This window comes from Loxodonta africana, chromosome 14, assembly GCF_030014295.1.
Source record: "Loxodonta africana isolate mLoxAfr1 chromosome 14, mLoxAfr1.hap2, whole genome shotgun sequence".
NCBI classification, from domain to species: domain Eukaryota; kingdom Metazoa; phylum Chordata; class Mammalia; order Proboscidea; family Elephantidae; genus Loxodonta; species Loxodonta africana.
This window is the reverse complement of record NC_087355.1, coordinates 54,142,634-54,164,485: the sequence shown is the minus strand read 5'-3', so window position 1 is coordinate 54,164,485 and position 21,852 is coordinate 54,142,634. Positions and strand designations below refer to the sequence as shown.

Here is a 21,852-nt window from a genome sequence, read left to right as displayed (position 1 = left end):
TTTGCTGCCATTGTTTCTTGTTGATAATGTAAGAAAGGATGTATTTTTAGGAAAAAAAAAAAGAATATGTCTCCCAGTAGATGCAAAATCAAACCAAAACCATTGCCATCAACTCAATTCTGACTCATAGCGACCCTACAGGACAAAGTAGAACCACCCCATAGGGTTTCCAAGGAGCGCCTGGTAGATTTGAATCGCCGACCTTTTGGTTAGCACCCAAGCTCTTAACCACTGCATGGCTAGGGCTCCCTCAATGTTGTTTATATATCTCCTCACTTCCAACATACTTATAGCAGATACATAATTTTAATCATTACAAAAGCAATAAATCAGAAGTCAAGTGATTAGCCTGTATACCAAAACGTTAAAGTAGCTATCTCTAAGGGAAAGGAGTACAGGTGATTTTCGTTTTCTTCCTTTATATGCCTGAATTTTCTAAATTGATGCAATGGGCAAGTGTTTCTTATTTTAAAAATACATAGTCAATTGGAATTCCTATTATTTTTATCTATCCATATCAAAGGTATCTAAGTAAAACGTGTATGAAGATTCCTCTTTGTAAAATCTCTATTTAACTAGGTTGTCTTACTTAAATATGAACAATTGAAATAATTCCCTAAGATACGTGTTTTCAGATTGTTGATCACAGAGCAGAAGAAAACACAGGAAGCTCTGTACTCTCTTAGATTAAGCCAGATAGTATAAAAAGCTCATGGACAATTATTTGGAACAGCTGCAACTGAGTCACCAAGCTAAATTTTAAAACCAACCTAACTTTGTCAAACAAATTCCAAAACACATGAGAATTTAAAGATACAGATAGTAATTTTTTGTTGTTGGTTTGTTTTCACTGATTTTTGGTTTGTGGGTTGTTTTTGTTTTTGTTTCCTTACAATACTAGTCAACTTGCTAACTAATTCCTGGTCAACAGAAAGAGTATATCAATATTAACAGAACCTCTTAAGAACAGAAATATGGCACCAGGGTTACACTTTTCATCAAGGAATCCGAAATGAATGAAAGCCTTGAAATAAATTCATTCTTAAATTTTAAAAATACATCCTAAATTTCAAATAATTGTACAATAATACACTTACTTTGAGTTTTTGAACAATCTCCAGACCCCCAGATACTGACGTGCAGTCTAATTCCTTTATACAAAAAATGTTGTCGTTGTGGCTGTTAGGTGCCGTCAAGTCGGTTCTGACTCATAGTGACCCTATGCACAACAGAACAAAACACTGCCCGGTCCTGAGCCATCCTTACAATTGTTGTTATGCCTGAGCTCATGGTTGCAGCCACTGTCAATACACCTCGTTCAGGGTCTTCCCCTTTTCCGCTGACCCTGTACTCTGCCAAGCATGATGTCCTTCTCCAGGGACTCATCCCTCCTGACAACATGTCCAAAGTATGTAAGATACAGTCTCACCATCCTTGCCTCTAAGGAGCATTCTGGTTGTACTTCTCCCAAGACAGATTTGTTCGTTCTTTTGGCAGTCCATGGTATATTCAATATTCTTCGACAACACCACAATTCAGAGGCATCAGTTCTTCTTCAGTCTTCTTTATTCATTGTCCAGCTTTCACATGCATATGATGTAATTGAAAATACCATGGCTTGGGTCAGGCACACCTTAGTCTTCAGGGTGACATCTTTGCTCTTCAATACTTTGAAGAGGTCCTTTGCAGCAGATTTGCCCAATGCAGTGCGTCTTATGATTTCTTGACTGCCGCTTCCATGGATGTTGATTATGGATCCAAGTAGAATGAAATCCTTCACAACTTCAATCTTTTCCCTGTTTATCACGATGTTGCTCATTGGTCTAGTTGTGAGGATTTTTGTTTTATGTTTAAAAAAATTTTTTTTTTTATGTTGAGGTGTAATCCATACTGAAGGCTGTGGCCTTTGATCTTCATTAGTAAGTGCTTCAAGTCCTCTTCACTTTCAGCAAGCAAGGTTGTGTCATCTGCATACCACAGGTTGTTACTAAGTCTTCCTCCAATCCTGATGCCCTGTTCTTCTTCATATAGTCCAGCTTCTCATATTATTTGTTCAGCATACAGATTAAATAGGTATGGTGAAAGAATACAACCCTGACGCACACCTTTCCTGACTTGACACCAATCAGTATCCCCTTCTGTCCAAACAACTGCCTCTTGATCTATGTAAAGGTTCCTCACAAGTACAATTAAGTATTCTGGAATTCCCATTCTTCGCAGTGTTATCCATAGTTTGTTATGATCCACACAGTCAAATGCCTATGCATAATCAATAAAACACAAGTAAACATCCTTCTGGTATTCTCTGCTTTCAGCCAGGATCCATCTGACATCAGCAATGATATCCCTGGTTCCACATCCTCTTCTGAAACCAGCCTGAATTTCTGGCAGTTCCCTGTCAATACACTGCTGCAGCCGTTTTTGAATGATCTTCAGCAGAATTTTGCTTGTGTGTGATATTAATGATATTGTTCTATAATTTCCACATTTGGTTGGATCACCTTTCTTGGGAATAGGCATAAATATGGATCTCTTCTAGTCTGTTAGCCAGGAAGCTGTTTTCCATATTTCTTCGCATAGACGAGTGAGCACCTCCAGCGTTGCATCTGTTTGTTGAAACATCTCAATTGATATTCCATCAATTCCTGGAGCCTTGTTTTACGCCAATGCCTTCAGAGCAGCTCGGACTTCTTCCTTCAGTACCATCAGTTCGTGATCATATGCCACCTCCTGAAATGGTTGAATATCGACTAATTCTTTTTGGTATAATGGCTCTGTGTATTCCTTCCACCTTCTCTTGATGCTTCCTGCGTCTTTTAATATTTTCCCCATGGAATCCTTCACTATTGCAACTCAAGGCTTGAATTTTTTCTTCAATTCTTTCAGATTGAGAAATGCCAAGCATGTTCTTTCCTTTTGGTTTTCAATCTTCAGCTCTTTGCACACGTCATTATAATACTTTACTTTGTCTGCTCGCGATGCCCTTTGAAATCTTCTGTTCAGTTCTTTTACTTCATCAATTCTTCCTTTTGCTTTAGCTGCTCGATGCTCAAGAGCAAGTTTCAGAGTCTCCTCTGACATCCATCTTGGTCTTTTCTTTCTTTCCTGTCTTTTCAATGACCTCTTACTTTCTTTATGGATGATGTCCTTGATGTCATTCCACAACTCGTCTGGTCTTCGGTCACTAGTGTTCAATGCGTCAGATCTATTCTTGAGATGGTCTCTAAATTCAGGCAGGATATACTCAAGGTCATATTTTGGCTTTCGTGGACTTGCTCTGATTTTCTTCAGTTTCAGCTTGAACTAGCATATGAGCAATTGATGGTCTCTTCCACAGTCAGCCCCTGGCCTTGTTCTGACTGATGATATTGAACTTTTCCATTGTCTCTTTCCACAGATGTAGTCAATTTGATTTCTGTGTGTTCCATCTGGCAAGGACCATGTGTATAGTCACTGTTTATGTTGGTGAAAGAAGGTATTTGCAATGAAGAAGTCGTTGGTCTTGCAAAATTCTATCATTCGGTCTCCAGCATTTTTCTATCACCAAGGCCATATTTTCCAACTGCTAATAAGCATAAATACTTATGCTTATAATATAGTTATTATATGAACTACCTTTCCATCTCACTTCATTCAATGAGTAAATCTAATCAAATATTTGATCCCTATAAACAGCAACATTCAAGAATTTGCTTTAGTGTTGCTTTGAGTGTATAGCATTCTACAGACTTTTATATATAGGATGCATGTTCATCAGTTTCTAATATTTTTAGTTCCAATCCCACTTGATAGAGATAGATATCTAAACTTGCCTTTTCATCCTTTAACAAACAATAATTCTGATAAAGGAACTATGTTAGGAGACAACTGTCCATGCCTCTCTCATGTCTTGTAAGCAAAAACACCAGCTTCTCATTGTCTTGGACTATCTTCTCAAACAGCCCTGGTGGCACAGTGGTTAAGAGCTCAGCTGCTAACCAAAAAGGTCAGCAGTTTGAATCCACCCCACTCCTTGGAAACTCTACAGGGCAGTTCTACTCTGTCCTATGCGTCGCTATGAGTCAAAATTGACTCAAAGGCAACGGGTTATCTTCTCAAGGATCTTTGTACCATAAACAGAGTTAGAAGATGAGGTCTCATTCCAAAGCCAGGGGCAGGTGTGCTTGCAGGGGCTCAAGGAATTGGCACAAATGATGATACTCTGCCTACTGCTATAAAAACCAAAAACTATAGCTGTAAATAATCAATTGTCCTTTGTTTCAGACCCAAAGTCTCATGTCTTCTACCAGCATCCATGACACTGTGAGAGGCTAACTTGCTAGTTGGAAGTAAAGTACCAGACCCTTCACATTCTTGACAATCTAGCAAATGAGTATAATAATTCAATAAATATTTGTTGAATACTTTCTGTGTGCTTAGCACAATGCTAGATGCTGCAGTTTTAACTTAGAATAAGACTTTGATTCTGGACCCTCAATGAGTTGACAGTGTTATTAGAAAAACAATACATTCTATAGAGAAGCCACTTTATGTATCTTTTTTAAAACTTTAGAATCTCAGAAATTTTTAGAGCTGAAGGAACCCTGGAGACAATCCAATCTTAAATCTTAATTTACTCATGGATGAGGGAGTTTATGGAATCTGCCCAAGGTTATACACTGAGTTAGAGGAGAACTAGAACCCACAGTACTTGCCTTCAATACTTTTCCTACTGTAACAGAAACTATTCTGTTATACTTGATTTATCTACACTTTCAAAACTGTGGCTTGTTGTGCTGAATTATAACTGAAAGTGTTGAAAAAAGGCAAAGAACTTACGTAAGTCTGACAATTGTTATAGACATTGTTTAGTGAAATGGCACTGATATAGAACATAAACTCCATGAGGACAGAAATTATTTAATCATTTCTTTATTTAGTGCTTTCATTCACTGCTGTGTCGCAAAGTCTTAGGACAGTACCCAAAACACAGTAAGTAGTAAGTAAACATTCAAAAATATAAATAAATATTTTTAATATAAATCATATTGTCTTAAAATATCACAATATCTAACACCAATGTATAAAGCTATGTTTACTCTTTTTGTTTAGCCTGAAGGTGGAAAGAATATAAGAAAATCAGAAGGAATATACACGAAGAATGCCAAGAAAGTCAAATAAAGTTTTAAAACCCTTAGGAGTTTAGAGCCAACTCAAAGTGAATGGACCGTTTGTCACATGCAGTTGAGAAGAGCCTCAAAAAGGCTTTTGACAACACGCTGGTTAGCAGTGTAGGTTAAGATAAGGTAGTTTTGTCCTAGTCAAGGGACAGAATGGGGATTACAAGTAAGTAGTGTCAGTAATCACTGAGGATCAGTGATACAGGTGAAAGGAAGAAAGACAAGGTGCTATCAGTTTTTGAGAGTCTACTAGCAATTCTTGAGGTAAGTATTATGCTAGGTACTTTATATACATTATGTTATCTAATATTCATGAACCTGTAATATTTTTCCCATTCTATAGATGATTTCTATCTTGATTTGTATTTCCTATACCACTGATCTAAATCTACGTTTGTGTAGATTGTCTCCAACTTTCAAATAAGCTATATTCCAAAATTATCTTTCCTAAACAAGAATGCGTATTTCCATAGGTCCACCTTTAGGTTCCAAGGTCAACCCACAAAAGCTAAAAATATAGCTGAAATACTATAATGTTGCAATGGATGAAAGAGTAGGAAATCCTGCTAAAAAACATCACAGTTTGTTAGGCAAGTTTTGTTGGATTTTTCTTGTTGTTGTTGTTTGGTTTTTTAGTTTTTTTTTTTTTTTTTTGGTTCACCCTGAGAACAAAACCTTTATCAATAATTTTTTTTTTCCTGTAGAACTATGTAACTGTTACATGACAGAAACAGAAATATCAATCAACTCCCTGGTAGTGACTTGTCTGTCAATAATATAAAGGAAATATGATAGGGTGCGTAATATTTTTATTTTCTGAGCTCGGTGGATAACTTGATTCAAATATACACCATATGCTAGCCTAGCTACTACATAAATTTCCCAGGAAGATGAGGCAAGTATAAACTCAAAAGACCTAGATCAAGCCTTGGCTCTCCCAGCATGTCTTTGGAGGTCACTGACCTTCTTTAAGTCTGTTTCCTCATCTGTAAAATAAGAATAATATTACTTTCCCTGCTTTATGAGATTATTCCGAGGATAAAATGAGATATTTGTGAAAGTACTTAGTAAACTGTATATGGCATGAGAAAGTGAAGTTAAATTACAACTGAATTGCTACAATGAGTCAGATTTTGAAGGAATTTAAATGCCTACACCTTTTTTTCTTGATGAATGAGGAGCCGTTTAAAACTTTTCAGTAGGATTTAATGTCATTTAAATAACAAACTGCACATATTTAAGGAAAATTAATTCAGATACAATGCACAAAAATTGGAAATGGAATACAAGTAAATTGTCTACAAGATAAATGGCAAGAATACCAGACAATAAGGTATTGATTAAAACAGTATGAGAGAGAGGAGTTGCGCGATGGTGCGGTTAATGCACTGGGCTGCTAAATAAAAGGTTGGAATGGTATGCAACTATGAAGAACAATGATGAATCCGAGAAACAGCTTACAACACAGATGAATAAATGGAGGGCATTATGCTGAGTGAAATAAGTCAATCACAAAAGGACAAATATTGTATGAAACCACTATTATAAAAACTCAGGAAAAGGTTTACACAGAAAAAAAAACAATCTTTAATGGTTATGAGAGAGGGGAAGGGTGGGAAAGGAAAAACACTAAATAGATAAGTGGTAACTTTGGTGAAGGGTAAGACAGTACACAATACTGGGGAAGCCAGCACAATCTGACCAAGGCAAGGTCATAGAAACTTCATAGACACATCCAAACTCCCTGATGGATCGAATTACTGGGCTTAGGGCTGGGGACCATGGTCTCAGGGGATATCTAGCTCACTGCCATAACATTGTTTATAAAGAAAACATTCTACATCCTACTTTGGTGAGTAGCATCTGGGGTCTTAAAAGCTTATGAGCGGCCATCTAAGATACTCCACTGGTCGCACTCCGTCCAGAGCAAGGGAGAATGAAGAAAACCAAGCACACAAGTGAAAGATTAGTCCAAAGGACTAACGGACCACAACCACCACAGCTTCCACCAGACTGAGTCCAGCACAACTAGATGTTCCCCGGCTACCACCACCAACTGCTCTGACAGGCATCACAATAGCGGGTCCTGGACAGAGCTGGAGAAAAATGTACAACAAAATTCTAACTCACAAAAAAAGACCAGACTTACTGGTCTGGCAGAGCTAAGAAACCCCAAAGTATGGCCCTCAGACACCCTTTTAACTCAGTAGTGAAGTCACTCCTGAGATTCACCCTTCAGTCAAAGATTAGACAGGCCCATAAAACAAATCGAGACTAAATGGGCACACCAACCTTGCGCAAGGACAGGAAGGTAAGGAGGAACAGGAAGCTGGACAAATGAAAATGGGGAACCCAAGGTTGAGAAAGGGAGAGCGTCGACAGGCCATGGGGTTGGCAACCGACGTCACAGAACAATATGTATATTTATTGCTCTCTAAACCTTCATCTAAAGTACAATAAAAAATAATAAGCAAAATCTTGATAAACAGAAAACATTGAAGTTGTCCAAAAAAAGAAAGAAAATGTTCTACATCCTTTGATGAGTAGCATCTGGGGTCTTAAAAGCTTGCAAGCAGCCATCTAAAATACATTTATTGGTCCCATCACATTTGGAGCAAAGGAGAATGAAGAAAACCAAAGACACAAGGAAAATATTAGTCCAAACAACTAATGGACCACATGAACCACAGTCTCTACCATCCTCAGCCCAGAAGAACTAGATGGTACCTGGCTACCAGCACCAACTGCTCTGACAGGGATCACAACAGAGGATCCTAGACAGAATGGAAAAAAATGTAGAACAAAATCCAAATTCACAAAAAAAGATCAGACTTACTGGTCTGACAGAGACTGGGGGTACCCCCAAGCCTATGGCCCTCAAAACTGAAGCCACTCCTGAAGTCCACCTTTCAGCCAAAGATTAAACAGGCCTATAAAATAACTGCAAACACAAGGAACGAGCATCTCAGTTCAATCAAGTAACGAAACCAAATGGGCAACACCTGCCTAAAAAGAAAAAAAAATGAGAAGGCAGGAAGGGACAGGAAAACTGGACGAATGGACACGGGGAACCTGAGATTTAAAGGGAAAAGGGGAGAGTGCTAACACATTGTGGGGATTGCAACCAATGTTACAGAACAATTTGTGTATGAATTTTTAAATGAAAAAGTAATTTGCACTGTAAACTTTCACCTAAAGTGCAATAAAATTTTTAAAAAAGGTTTGAGATTCAAGTCCACTCAGGGCACCTGGGAAGAAAGGCCTGCTGATCTACTTCCCAAAAACCAACCATTGAAATCCCTGTGGAGCATAGTTGTACTCTGAAATTTATGGGGTCACCATGAGTCAGAATCAACTCGACAGCAAATGGTTAACAGGGGGAACAGAAAGGAAAGCAATATTACAAAGGAAGAAGCCACAGGACTTTGTAACTAATTATGTAGATATAAGGTAGAAAGAAGAGGAATGAGTTACAAGTGAGACTATGGCTTAAAGCCCTGATGAACTGTAGACTAGTGAGCAACTGATAGAAAATTCAAAGTGGGAAAGAGCATGTTTTAGAAGAAGGTGAATTATACTTCAGTTTTAAACACTGACTTTGAGATAACAAGTCCAAGGGGAAAGGGCCAGTAAACTGTCATGGCTAACATAATAAGATCCAGTGAAGAATATATGGATCACATTTCCTATGTTCAGTAGCAATACTCAGAGGTCTTAGCTGATCCCTAGGAGGTGGACCTAAGCCTAAACATGCCATACAGATAAACACATTTTAAAGACCTTGGAAGAAAATTCACATTAATTTTAGGATTACATCAAGAATTCTTCCTAGTGTCTACCCTAAATCTATAATAAACCTAATTCCACATGTTCTCTATAAAGTAGAAATTGACCATTTTGGCCATAATCTTCTATGAAGTTATCCTTCTTTTTGCATGCTGAAAATTTAACAAGTAACCATAATACATAGAATAGCCATCCAGAGTAGCAGAGTATAACTCAGGTTGCTTGTGTGTTGTTAAACATCTCCCATTCCCACCATCTGATAGAAAAAAAAAAAACGCCACAAAGACTAATTTTTGTGCTGAAAGGTTAAAGAAAGAAAAAGACTACAGCAAAGACTATAGTCCAGCAGCAACTGGGGACTACTATGCTACTAAATACTACTACCGTTATTAAAATAGTCATTATAATTTCCCTTTGCTGACTGCTTACCATATCAGGCATGGTAAGTATTACCCTATGAGACGTACTTGTTGTTGGGTGCCATCGAGTCCGTTCTGACTCATTGCAACCCTATGTACAACAGAATGAAACACTGCCTGGTCCTTCATCATCCTCACAATCGTTATGCTTGAGCCCACTGTTGCAACCACTGTGTCAATCCATCTTGTTGAGAGTCTTCCTCTTTCATGCTGACCCTCTACTTTACCAAGCTTGACATCCTTCCTCAGGGACTGATCCCTCCTGATAACATGTCCAAAGTATGTGAGACGATGTCTCGCCATCCTTCCTTCTAAGATGCATTCTGGCTGTACCTCTTCCAAGACAGATTTGTTTGTGCCCTGGCGGTGTGCTGGTTAAGTGCTACAGCTGCTAACCAAAAGGCTGGCAGTTTAAATCTACCAGGCACTCCTTGAAAACTCTATAGGGCCGTTCTACTCTGTCCTATAGGGTCACTATAAGTCAGAATAGACTCAACGGCAATGGGTTTTTTGTTTGTTTGTTTGGCAGTCCATAGTTTATTCAGTATTCTTCGCCAACACCATAATTCAAAGGCATCAATTCTTTTTCAGTCTTCTTTATTCATTGTCCAGCTTTCACAAGCATATGAGGCACTTGAAAACACTATGGCTTGGGTCAGGCGCACCTTAGTCCTTAAAGTGACGTCTTTGTTTTTAATACTTTAAAGAGGTCTTTTGTAGCAGATTTGCCCGATGCAGTATGTCATATAAGTTCTTGACTGCTGCTTCCATGGGCATATCTATGAGACAAGTACTATTATTCCCGTTTTATAGGAGGATGCTGAGGCAAAGGAAATTAAGTAATTCATTCAAGGTCAAATGCTTAAAATACAGATTTAGAATCCAAACCGGAGGGTCTTGAATCACTACATTAGTGAAGCAGAGACCTAGGAGAACTACTCTTGGCAAAAATATTAGAGCTTACCAAAACTCTCATATTCTCAAGAATATCTCTGGAAAAAGTAGAAACTTGCCAAGGTATCTCTTGAACCATCCTGAGTTTTCACTTCCAAAATACAAATTTAACTAATTCTCTTCACCCTCTGTTATGGATTGAATTGCATCCCCCAAAAATACGTGTCAACTTGGCTAGGCCATGATGCCCAGTATTATGTGGTTGTCTTCCATTTTGTGATCTGATGTATTTTCCTATGCATTGTAAATCCTAATCTCTGCCTGTGGTTAATGAGGCAAGATTAGGCTACCTTAAAGAGGACGAGGGTGGAATGAAACACTCTTACTCAAGTCACAGTCCAGATCTGATGTAAGGTGAGTTCCCTGGGGTGTGGCCTGAATCCCCTTTTATCTTACAGGAGATAAAAGGAGAGAGAAGCAAGCAAAGAGATAGGGACCTCATGCCACTAGGAAAGAAGCGCTGAGAGCAGAGTGCATTCTTTGGACCCGAGGACCCTGTGCTGAGAACTTCCTAGACCAGGGGAAGACTGATGACAACAGCCTTCCCCCAGAACTGAGACAGAAAGCCTTCGCCAGGAGCTAGTGCCCTGAATTTGGACTTCCAGCCTCCTAAACTGTGAGAGAATAAACTTCTGTTTGTTAAAACCATCCACTTGTGGTATTTCTTCTATAGTAGCACTAGATAACTAAGACACCCTTCCTCAAGGATTCAATGTCATTTCCTCTCAGGAGTTATCCCCAAATCATTTGTACATACCTCTATTACAATATAGTCATTGTTTACTTCTCTGTCTACGAGACTAAGGCATTAATTAAGCCCTACCATGTGGCCAAGGCAACCCCACTGATGTAGTGGTTAAGAGCTACAGCTGCTGACCATAAGGAGAGCAGTTCGAATCTACCAGGCGCTCCTTGGAAACCCTATGGGGCAGTTCTACTCTGACCTACAGGGTCACTCTGAGTCAGAACTGACATGTAGAGAGCAGGTTTTTTTGACATGTGACCAAGCACTTCAATAAGAAATTAAACATACTCGCTTACATATTTTTGTGTGTTATATTTTTTTTATATATACATATAACACACAAAAATTCTTTGAGATAAATAAGCTTTATAAACTGATTTTATGGATGAGAAAACTGAAACTTAGAGAGATAAATACCAAAACCATGTCTTGTCCATCTTTGTATCCCCCAAACCCAGTGCCGTCGAGTCGATTCCGACTCATAGTGACCCTATAGGACAGAGTAGAACTGCCCCATAGAGTTTCCAAGAAGTGCCTGGCGGATTCGAACTGCCGACCCTTTGGTTAGCAGCTGTAGCACTTAACCACTATGCCACCAGAGTTTCCTTTTGTATCGCCAGTGCCTAGCAAAGATAGTGTCACCTGGTGGATTAAAAGTTTGATGAATAGATCAGTGAATTAATGAAATTAGTATTAGCTCATTTTTTGTTTTATAGCCAGTTGACAACTTCTGAGGTTTTCCTTTGGTACATTTCTTATTATTTTTAAGCTTTACATCCAAAAATAGACATTATTCCAGTCAGACTAGTGTATATCCTGAGATTGACAATTTCTACACACTGTAATATACTTATTCTCTCTTATTGCTTTTTCTTAGGTCTATATAAACCCTTAAAACCTTCTTTACCATAAAGTGTATTTACGAAAATATTTAAATAAACTTTAAAATTTTTCTTTTGTAAAATCTCTCTTACTGTTGCACTCCACAGACATTGCCCTTGTGTGTTTCTCCCAAGGCAAAGTCAAGAGAGCTTCTTCTTAGAGCTTAGCAAACGAAACAGAAATCAAGATATCTCTGCAGCACTATTCCCAGAAAAAGAGCGTTTGGACCGAACACAACTGGGCTCCCCAATAAAACAGCATGACAAGGCTAAAGTCAGAGGTGTCACGAACTGCTGTTTTATTATTTGCCTTTTCTCCTTGTGTCAACTGTACCATAAGAATACAAATACTGAAGACAGAGGGCCTCAGCTGTTAATCTACTGCTTACTACCATATAAAATGATCATGGTAGTACCTTCCTGTCAGATTTTTTGCTAAAGCACCAAGCACAGTGCCTCCTGCTCTATAAATTTTAGTCCCTTCCCAAACTTTCTACCTTATGACATTTCACATTATCTTCTTCACTCTAAGCTTATAGTATTACAGAAGCTTGTGGAAGTTCAGCTCTGCTCGTCTTGTCACATTCAGCTACCTGAAAGCCTAACCCATCACCAATTGCCAAACCTATCGTTAATGAAAATGTACCAAAATGGTTGCTTCACTATTTGGCAAGAACTGCAGGTGCGGAAGAACAGATGGCCAAGGTTCACCACTGGCTTCTGGGGCCTAGCCAAAAGCTAACGTTGGACTCTGGCAAAGCTCTTGGCTATGATCCCCTTGATGATGGTTTAAACATTATAATATAAAAATCCTGGAGATATATGTAAACCTGACTTGCCACTTACGGCATAAATAATTATATTTATGGACAAGGCTTCTGGTAGTTTCTAATACCAAAGTCAAATTTTAGAATATGGGTGTAGAAAACGCTATTCTAGCATTAGAGCTTATTACCAGATTCTGTATAAGTAATAAGGGCAAATTGATAGGTTGCAGAGCAAGGGAGGAAGACGCATTTATACTATCACTCCAAACCTCCTCTACTCCTGCTAGCCTCATCTCTACTAGAGCTAAATCTCATACTAAAAAAAAACCCACTGCCATCGTACTACTCTCATACTACTAGGATAAAATTTCAACAATAGAAAACCAATGGTGAAGGTTGTTGTTCTAATTCTGTCCAGAGTTTACAGTTGTTTCTGGGTAGTCATTTTGCAAATGCTGCAAAAAATAATGTGATAATGCTGAAAGAAAAAAAAAAAACTCATTGCCATCAAGTCGATTCTAACTCATAGTGGCCCTATAGGACACAGCAGAGCTGCCCCGCAGGGTTTCCAAGGATTCGAACAGCTGACCTTTCAGTTAGCAGCTAAGCTCTTAACCACCGCGCCACAAGGGCTCCTCACCATGCATAGCCCAGAGCAAATGTCCCCAAAATAATAATGTTAAGGTCAACCATATCTAATTACATTTTGAAGTTGTAAATAACAATTTATATTCAAATTACATTTTAAAAATGAGGCAATAGTAAACTAAATATTTTAAGCTGAAAAGAAACAATTTCCTCTTGATTATTCGAAGAAGAAAACTAACACAATGTACAGATTTCAGATTAGTCTCTTCTGGTATTTGTTTATTGGTCTAAATAAGGGGTCAGCTGCAATGCAATTAATTACTTTTAATTACTTTTGTGTGTGGCCTTTCTAGCCATGGTGTTGTAACTCCCACCCAGGAGACTGGGCAGGACTATATGATAAAGGAACAGTTACAATTCAGGCTCAGGAACACTCAGGATACAGTTCTTCCATCACAACGGCCCTCCCCAGCTGTGCTCGCCAGCATGCCTCTCCTTGGCCCTCGGCCTCTGCCCAAAGGCACTCAGCTTTCTCTCTCGATGGGCCCAAGCCCACCATGCTGTTTCCTGTTGCCAGGTCTCTGCTGCTGGGTCTCTCCTGTTGGTTTCTCCTTCCTTGGTGGTGGTGGGCTCCTCCTCTCTGCTCTTGAATTGACTCTGTTTTTAGGCAAAACTGACCAATCCCTTTGGTAGGCCACAATCACTCTAACAAGTAAGCTACTCAGAAACCTGCTTTAGTTGCAATACGGTGTACAGCCACAGTGTTTGCAAATACCAATTATTTATTTTTTCCCCTTCCTCTCCCTGAGATACAGCTGAAGAGACAATGGCAGAGGAGGAGGGAAAATAAATAATTAGTAACTGCAAATACTAAGTATGTACTGTATCTGGTACTTTACATATGTTTTCTCACTTAATACAACCCTACAAGGTAGATATTATTACAGTCACTTAGCACAAATAATGTATTAAAAATCACACTAATGAAGGCAAAACAAATACTCCAAACCAGCTTTGTCTGCTTCCAAAATCTATGCTATTTACCCGAATCCAATAAAGAAAACCAACACTGTAGTAAATATTCTCTTGTCCAAAATGTGACTGATTTTTTTCTCCCAGAATTTTTAATTTTAAATTACATTAAATATTATTCTAGATGTATCTTCTATAGAAGATACAATTTAAAAGTCATATTACCATAAAACAGAGGATGTTACAACAATTAGCAGAAATTGAACTCATACTGTATAAACACTTCCTAAAAGTAGCCAACCAAAGGGTCGGCAGTTCAAATCCCCCAGGCGCTCCTTGGAAACTCTATGGGGCAGTTCTGCTCTGTCCTATAGGGTCGCTATGAGTCAGAATTGACTCGACGGCACTGGGTTTGTTTAAAAGTTTTATATTTTAACAATTATGTAAAATCTAAAGTACAAATCACTTGTTTCATATGCAACAAGTGGGTAAAAATTCAATGTTCTTTTAATAACAGAACAATAGCACATTAAAAGTGGGAAAGAGCTGTAGAAATAATCAAGCCTAGCCTTTTAATTTTACAAGTGAAGTTATCAAACTTAACAAAGATCACAGAACTAACTGATAGAAGGGATAGGTGGGACTAGAGCCCAGATGACCTATCAATTCCTAATTCAATAAGACTTTTTATTATAAATGGGTAATGTATTTTATCACATACTTTTTCTTCATCTAATGACAGTATCACATAATTCTTTTCTCTTTTCTTCCGTTAATGTTGTGAATTACACTGATTGATTATCAAATGATAAACCAATCTTAAATTCCTAGAATATACACAATTTAATCATGTTGAATTATCTTTTTTATTTCTTGATAGATTTCTGCTGGTTTCTTTTTAGGGTTTTTGCTTCTATCTTCCCAAGTAAAATTTGTCCTATGAGTCAGAATGGACTCGACTGCAATGGGTTTGGTTTTATGGTTTTAGTTTAAGACAGGCATTATTTCTTTCTTACATGTTTCATAAGCCATCTGGTCTTGAAGTTTGCTTTGTGGGAAGGTTTTCAAATGATAGATTCAACTTCATTAATAATTACAGGACTCTTCAAGTTTCCTATTTTTTCTTGTCGCAATTTTGGTAAATTGTATTCTTCTAGGAATTTGTCCATATCAATGAATAAACAGCTTGGCATAAGACGGACCATAATATCTCTTTATGACTTCTTAATGCCTATAGGATCTGTAGTGACATCCTCGTTTTAATTTCTGACTTTGATTAATTGTGCCTTCTCTCTTTTTTTCTTCATCAGTGATTCTAGGTGTTTACTAATTTTATTACTCTTTTCTTTGTTGGTCCTCTCTATTTTGTGTTTGCTTTTCCTTTAATTAGATTCTCTCTTAGCTTTATTATTAACTTCCTTCCACTTTCTTTGGGTTTAATTTACTGAGGGTTTTTTTTTTTTCTTATTTTCTTGAGATAAATGCATACATCACTAATTTTCACCCATTCTTCTTTTCTCATATATGCCCTTAACACTATAATTTACCTTCTAAAGACTACTTAGCTGTATCACACAAATTTTGACAAATTGTGTTTTCATTATCATTCAGGTAAAAATTTCCTTTTTTTTAATATATAGAAATTAAATTAAAAATTTCAGTTATTGATTTCCAGCACTGTGGTCAGAGAACATACTCTGTACACTTACATCTTCTGATATTTGTTAGGAATTGCTTTCTGAAAATGGGCAAAGGATTTGAACAGACACTTCACCAAAGAAGACATTCAGGCGGCTAACAGATACATGAGGAAATGGAAATGCAAATCAAAACTACAATGAGATAACATTTCACCCCAACAAGGCTAGCATTAATCCAAAAAACACAAAATAATAAATGTTGGAGAAGTTGTGGAGAGACTGGAACACTTATATACTGCTGGTGAGAATGTAAATGGTACGACCACTTTGGAAATCGATTTGGCACTTCCTTAAAAAGCCAGAAGTACCAGACAATCCAGCAATCCCACTCCTTGGAATATATTCTAGAGAAATAAGAGGCATCACACAAATAGATATATGCACACCCATGCTCACTGGAGCCCTGTTCACAATAGCAAAAAGATGGAAACAACCTAGGTGCCCATCAACAAATGAATGGATAAACAAATTATAGTACATACACGCAATGGAATACTAAGCAATGATAAAGAACAATGATGAATCTGCGAAACACTTCATAGCATAGATGAATCTGGAAGGCATTATGCTGAGTGAAATTAGCCGAAAAAGGACAAATATTGTATGTGACCACTATTAAAACAACTCAAGAAAAGGTTTAAACACTGAAGAAAACTAACTAGATAGTAGATAAGAATCATCTTAGGAAAAGAGAAGGACAACACACAGTACAGGTGAAATCAGCACAACTGGACTAAACCAAAAGCTAAGAAGCTTGCCGAACACAACCAAACACTTCGAGGGACAGAGTAGCAGGGGCTGAGGTCTGGGGACCATGCTTTCAGGGGACATCTAGGTTAACCGGCATAATAAAGGTTATTAAGAAAATGTTCTACATCCCACCTTAGTGAGTGGTATCTGGTGTCTTAAAAGCTTGCTAGTGGACATCTAAGACACATCAATTTGTCCCAAACCACTTGGAGCAAAGGAGAACACTAAAGACACAAGGAAAATATTAGCCCAAGAAACAAAAAGGCCACATAAACCAGAGACTTCATCAGCCTGAGACTAGGAGAACTAGATGGCACCCGACTACCACCAATGACCACGCTTACAGGGAATACAACCAAGAGTCCCTGATGGAGCAGGAGAAAAGCATGGGGCAGAACTCAAATTCTAATAAAAAGACCAGACTTAATGGTCTGACTAAGACTGAAGGAACCCTCAAAGCCATGGCCCCCAGACGCTGTGTTAACCTAGAACTAAAACCATTCCTGAAGCTCACTCTTCAGACAAAGATTGGACTGGACCATAAGACATAAGATGATACTCATGAAGAGTGTGCTTCTTAGTTCAAGCAGATACACGAGACCAAATGGGCGACTCCTGTCCGGAAGCAGGATGAGAAGGCAGGGACATGAGCTGGTTGGATGGACACGGGAAACCTGGGGTGGAAAGGGGGAGTGTACTGTCACATTATAGAGATTGGAACTAGTGTCACATAACAATATGTGTATAAATTTTTGTATAAGAAACTAACTTGAGCTGTAAGCTTTCACCTAAAGAATATTTAAAAAAAAAAAACTGCTTTATGATACCACATATGGTCAATTATTCCATGTGCACTTGAAAAGAATGTATATTCTGTAGTTCTTGGATGCAGTGCTCTGTATATGTTGGTAAGATCCAGTTCACTAATTGTGTTGTTCCCATCTTCTATATTCTTACTAGCTTTTTGCCTGCTCAGTCTATTTATAATTTTGTCCGTGTGTTAAAGTCTCTCACTATAATTGTGTTTATCTTTCAGTAAATTTTTTATTGAAATGCAACATAGAGACAGAAAAGTACATAAACCATAAAAGTACAGATCTATGAATTTTCACATTTAACTCATCCACATAACCAATGCTTAAAGCAAGAAACAGAATATTATTATTCCCCAGTCCATACCATCTTGAATTCTAACAACATAAATCTGTTTTCTGGTTTTTGTTTGTTTGTTTAACAATTCTGTAAAATTTTGCTATATATATACACACACTTTTTTATATACACACACATACATATATATTAGGTTATGTTATTGTGCATACAAATTAAAACTATTATAAATTCTAATGAATTGAAACTTTTATCATAATGAAATATCCTTCTTTATCTCTAGCGATGTTCTTACCTTAAATTCTACTTTCTCTGACATTAATATGGCTTCACCAGATTTCTTTTGTTAGTGCTTGCATAGTTTATTTTTAACATAATTTTATTTTCAATATTTTGATATGCATATTCTTTAGACAGCATATAGTTGAATTCAGTTTTTCATTCAATCTGTCAATATTTGTCTTTTTATTGTAACAGTCCATTTACATTTAATTTACTTTAATTATTAATATATTTGCAGACAAAGCTACCATTTTACTATTTGCTGTCTATTTGTTCCACTTGTTCTGTGTTTATTTTTCACTCCTTCCTTGTCTCTTTAATTGATTGAATACTTTTATTATTCTGTTTTTCCTCTCTATTAGTTTAGAAGCTGTACATGATTTTACTATCTTTTTATAATAACCAGTAATGAGTACAGCATGCATCTTTGACTCATAAAACTCTAATAGAAATTACAGGTTTACTCTTCCTGGCAATGTAATTCAAAATCATTTAGCCTTTTTTATCCTATACCAACTCAAATGCTATTACTTGTGTTTTTAATTCTCTGCATGTATTTCAAACCCCATAATCCATCATTTTAATTATTTTACAGTCAATATTAATTTAGATTTATTTGCACATTTACTCTTTTCACCACTGTACTAGGTTGAATAGTACTCTTCCAAAATTCATGTCCTTCCCAAGACCTCTGGATATGATTTTATTTGGAAACAGGGTCATTGCAGATGTAATTAGGTAAGCTGAGTTCATATTCATAGTGGAACAGAGTGGCCCCTTAATCCAATATGAATGGTGTCCTTACAAGAAGAGGAAAAGACACACAGACACACGAAGAACACCACATGATGGCAGAGGCAGAGATTAGGGTAATGCATCTACAAGCCAGGCAACACCAAGATCCACAGGCAATCATCAGTTGCTAGAAAAGAGGTGTGGGACAATTCTTTCTCAGAGCCTCCAACCTTGCCAACACCTTAAGTGAAGACTTCCAGCCACCAGAACTGTGAAAGACTAAATTTCTGTTGTTTTAAGCCACCTAGTATATAGTACTTTATAAACTGCAAGAGAAAAGACCTGGCGATCTGCTCCTATAAAGACAGCCTAGGAAACTCTATGTGGCAGTTCCACTCTGACATATAGGGTCACTATGAGTTGGAATCAACTCAATGGCACACAATAAGAAGAACAGGACTTCTAAAATGGGTTTTGTTCTATAAGAAGACCATTCTCTGTCTGACTCACTCTTATTCCTAAATTGTAGCCCTTCAAGGTCTCCACCCAAAGCCTCGGGAATGTAACAAGCGACTAGCCTCCTTGGTTAACCCTGAACTCAAATTTTTGTTCCCTTAGCCCCACACCCTGAATGTATCAAAAGCTCTTCTCAGTTTCTCAGCCTCTCCGCCACCTCTTCTACCAACAGCAGATTTGCCTGGGGGCAAAGAAACCTCAAATGCCCAGCTCACCTCTTTGGGTTTCCTTCTTCTCCGGGATCTTGCCCCCATAGTCTTCACTGATGTTTTGGCTCTGATACCTTCAAACAGATGGTTTTTATATTTGATCCAGCTTTTCTAGTTGTTCTCAGTGGGAAGGTTAGTCCAAATTGCCTAATCCACCATCACCAGAAGTGTACCTCTCAATTTTTCTCATCTGTAAAATGAGGATAACAATAACAACTTCCTCAAAGATATTATTAAGGGAGATCAGAGTGCCTACCACATACTAAGTGCTCAAGAATTCTGGGCAATTTTGAGCTACCTATTACTAATCCAAAACAAGCCTCAATTAATAGAAATACTGCAGTTTTGCCTATTAATTATCCATTCTCCTCTAACACCACAAAATTCCTTTGAGAAACAAATCCTCGATTATTAAATACAGTCTTGATGTAGTTGGCATTCAAGGTGCCATGCCCTCCTCCGACTAAAGGGTGAGCAACTAACCCAAGCTAGATCGGACTGTCTCTCTCCTGGTAATATGAATTTTAAGCAGAAAAGGGCAAAGTAGATCCATAAAAACAGCAAGTAGTACCTTGAGGAGGCTATCCATTAGTTTCGCCAAACTAGATGTCCAGAGCTATCCCAATTTCTGTCTTTTTCCAGTGACTAGTTATTCAACTTTTCTGAGAGATATCTAATACCCTTCTAATAAATTTACATTCCATTTAAGTTAATCAGGGTCCATTTTTGTTGCTTGAAACTAAAATACCCTAATTGATACCCCAATGGAGAACTATTAACTTTCAAAGTTTCTCTACCTGATCTTATAAGGTAATCATTTCTTCCAACCAGAACCAAAAAAAATGAAGAAAGGATCTTTACAATACTCCGGAAAGTTGCAAAAATGCTTTTTCTCTCCTATTATGCTTAAGAAATCAGTATTTTATAACTTCTCCCTGTGCTCATTCTGTGTTGACTCTCAGCTCCATTCCTGCCCTTCCATGTTCTCCTCTATATTTCACAGGGCTAGAAGCCTACATTCTTCAGACTCCCTCGGCAGCTGGTTTCCAGTTAAGTTCTACCACTGGGAAGCTCTAGTGAGAATAAAATGGCAGGGGAAGATAAACCACTTTATTTCTTCCTTATATTTCTGGCTCCTGCAGGGCCAGCAGCAGAATTCCAGAGCCTCGGCAGAAACTTGCTTGTGGGCTATGGCCCTAGCAACAGTAGCAGCATCAGACAACTATCATGCAAAAACTGGCTACTGCAACTGCAGTGCAGTTCTGGCCAGGGGAGCAGTGGATGACTGCAGCCTCCAGCATCCTCTGAGATGAGTCCAGCATCATCAACAGGATGACAGGCTTTTTGCATCAACAGGAGTGCAAGGCTCCTGGGCTTCCTGCAAAGCAGCAGCAGCTCCAAGGACAGTGTGGTACTCCACAACCTTAGCATCATAGTACTTAGGGAGTCTTTTAAACACCATTTTCCTTTTTTCTCTCCTAGCCCAAAGGGTAATAGTAGCTTCTAGCAGTTGTAGATCTTTGGTAATTAATCTTCCACTTTTTGCTTCTCCAGCCCTACTAATACTTTTGGTAATCAATTCCCTACATTAAATTCCCTTTCTTTGAAATACTTAGTGTGGTTTTCATTTTTCTAATTACACGAATTTCAATGGCATGGACCTCTTTTTTTTTTTTTTTTTAATTTCTCCATTTTTTGTTTGTTTTGTCCACTCCTCCTCTTTCTCATTTACCAACTCCATTTCTCTACCCTCTCTCTTGAATTCCTTTTTTTGGCTTGTTTCCTCTTGACCCATTTCTTAAGCATACCGATGGTACTTAGGTCATCATTTATCATAATTTCACACAGGATAAAAGAGCTGGGGCCATTTGGGATTTAAATAATCAGTAATTCAAATGTAAAAGCAATAAAATGCATTTTTTTCTTATAATTACAATTGCTATTGTCAATACCCAGAAAATACCTGCTGTAAACACTACCACAATTCAACACTTGAGTGGCAAAATCATCTTAGCCCGAAAGACTAAAGGCAAGTAATAATTTTAATTAAAGTAGAAATTATAATTCATAGCTTTAGGTTATATTTCATATATCATTTCAAATATATCATCACTATCCCATAAGTAATATGAGAAGTCTACTAAATGTTTTAGAAGACAGCAACAAGACAATGCCAAAATTGACTCATTTGAGAAGTTGTGAAAACATTAAAAATAAGTTTAAATGACACAACTTCATCTATTCACTTGGGATCGCATTTGTTCAAAACTGAACACTTG

The 21,852-nt window shown here is 37.7% G+C and overlaps 1 protein-coding gene and 1 pseudogene across 1 annotated transcript in view; one reads left to right on the top strand and one right to left on the bottom strand.

Moving 5' to 3' along the window:
• Positions 1 to 21,852, bottom strand: part of LOC135227634 (regulating synaptic membrane exocytosis protein 2-like) — a 132,147-nt gene that overhangs the window by 68,742 nt on the left and 41,553 nt on the right. The gene's annotated exons all lie outside the window — the stretch shown is intronic.
• LOC104845736 (zinc finger CCCH domain-containing protein 15-like) overlaps positions 1 to 21,852 on the top strand; it is a 110,840-nt pseudogene that overhangs the window by 52,225 nt on the left and 36,763 nt on the right.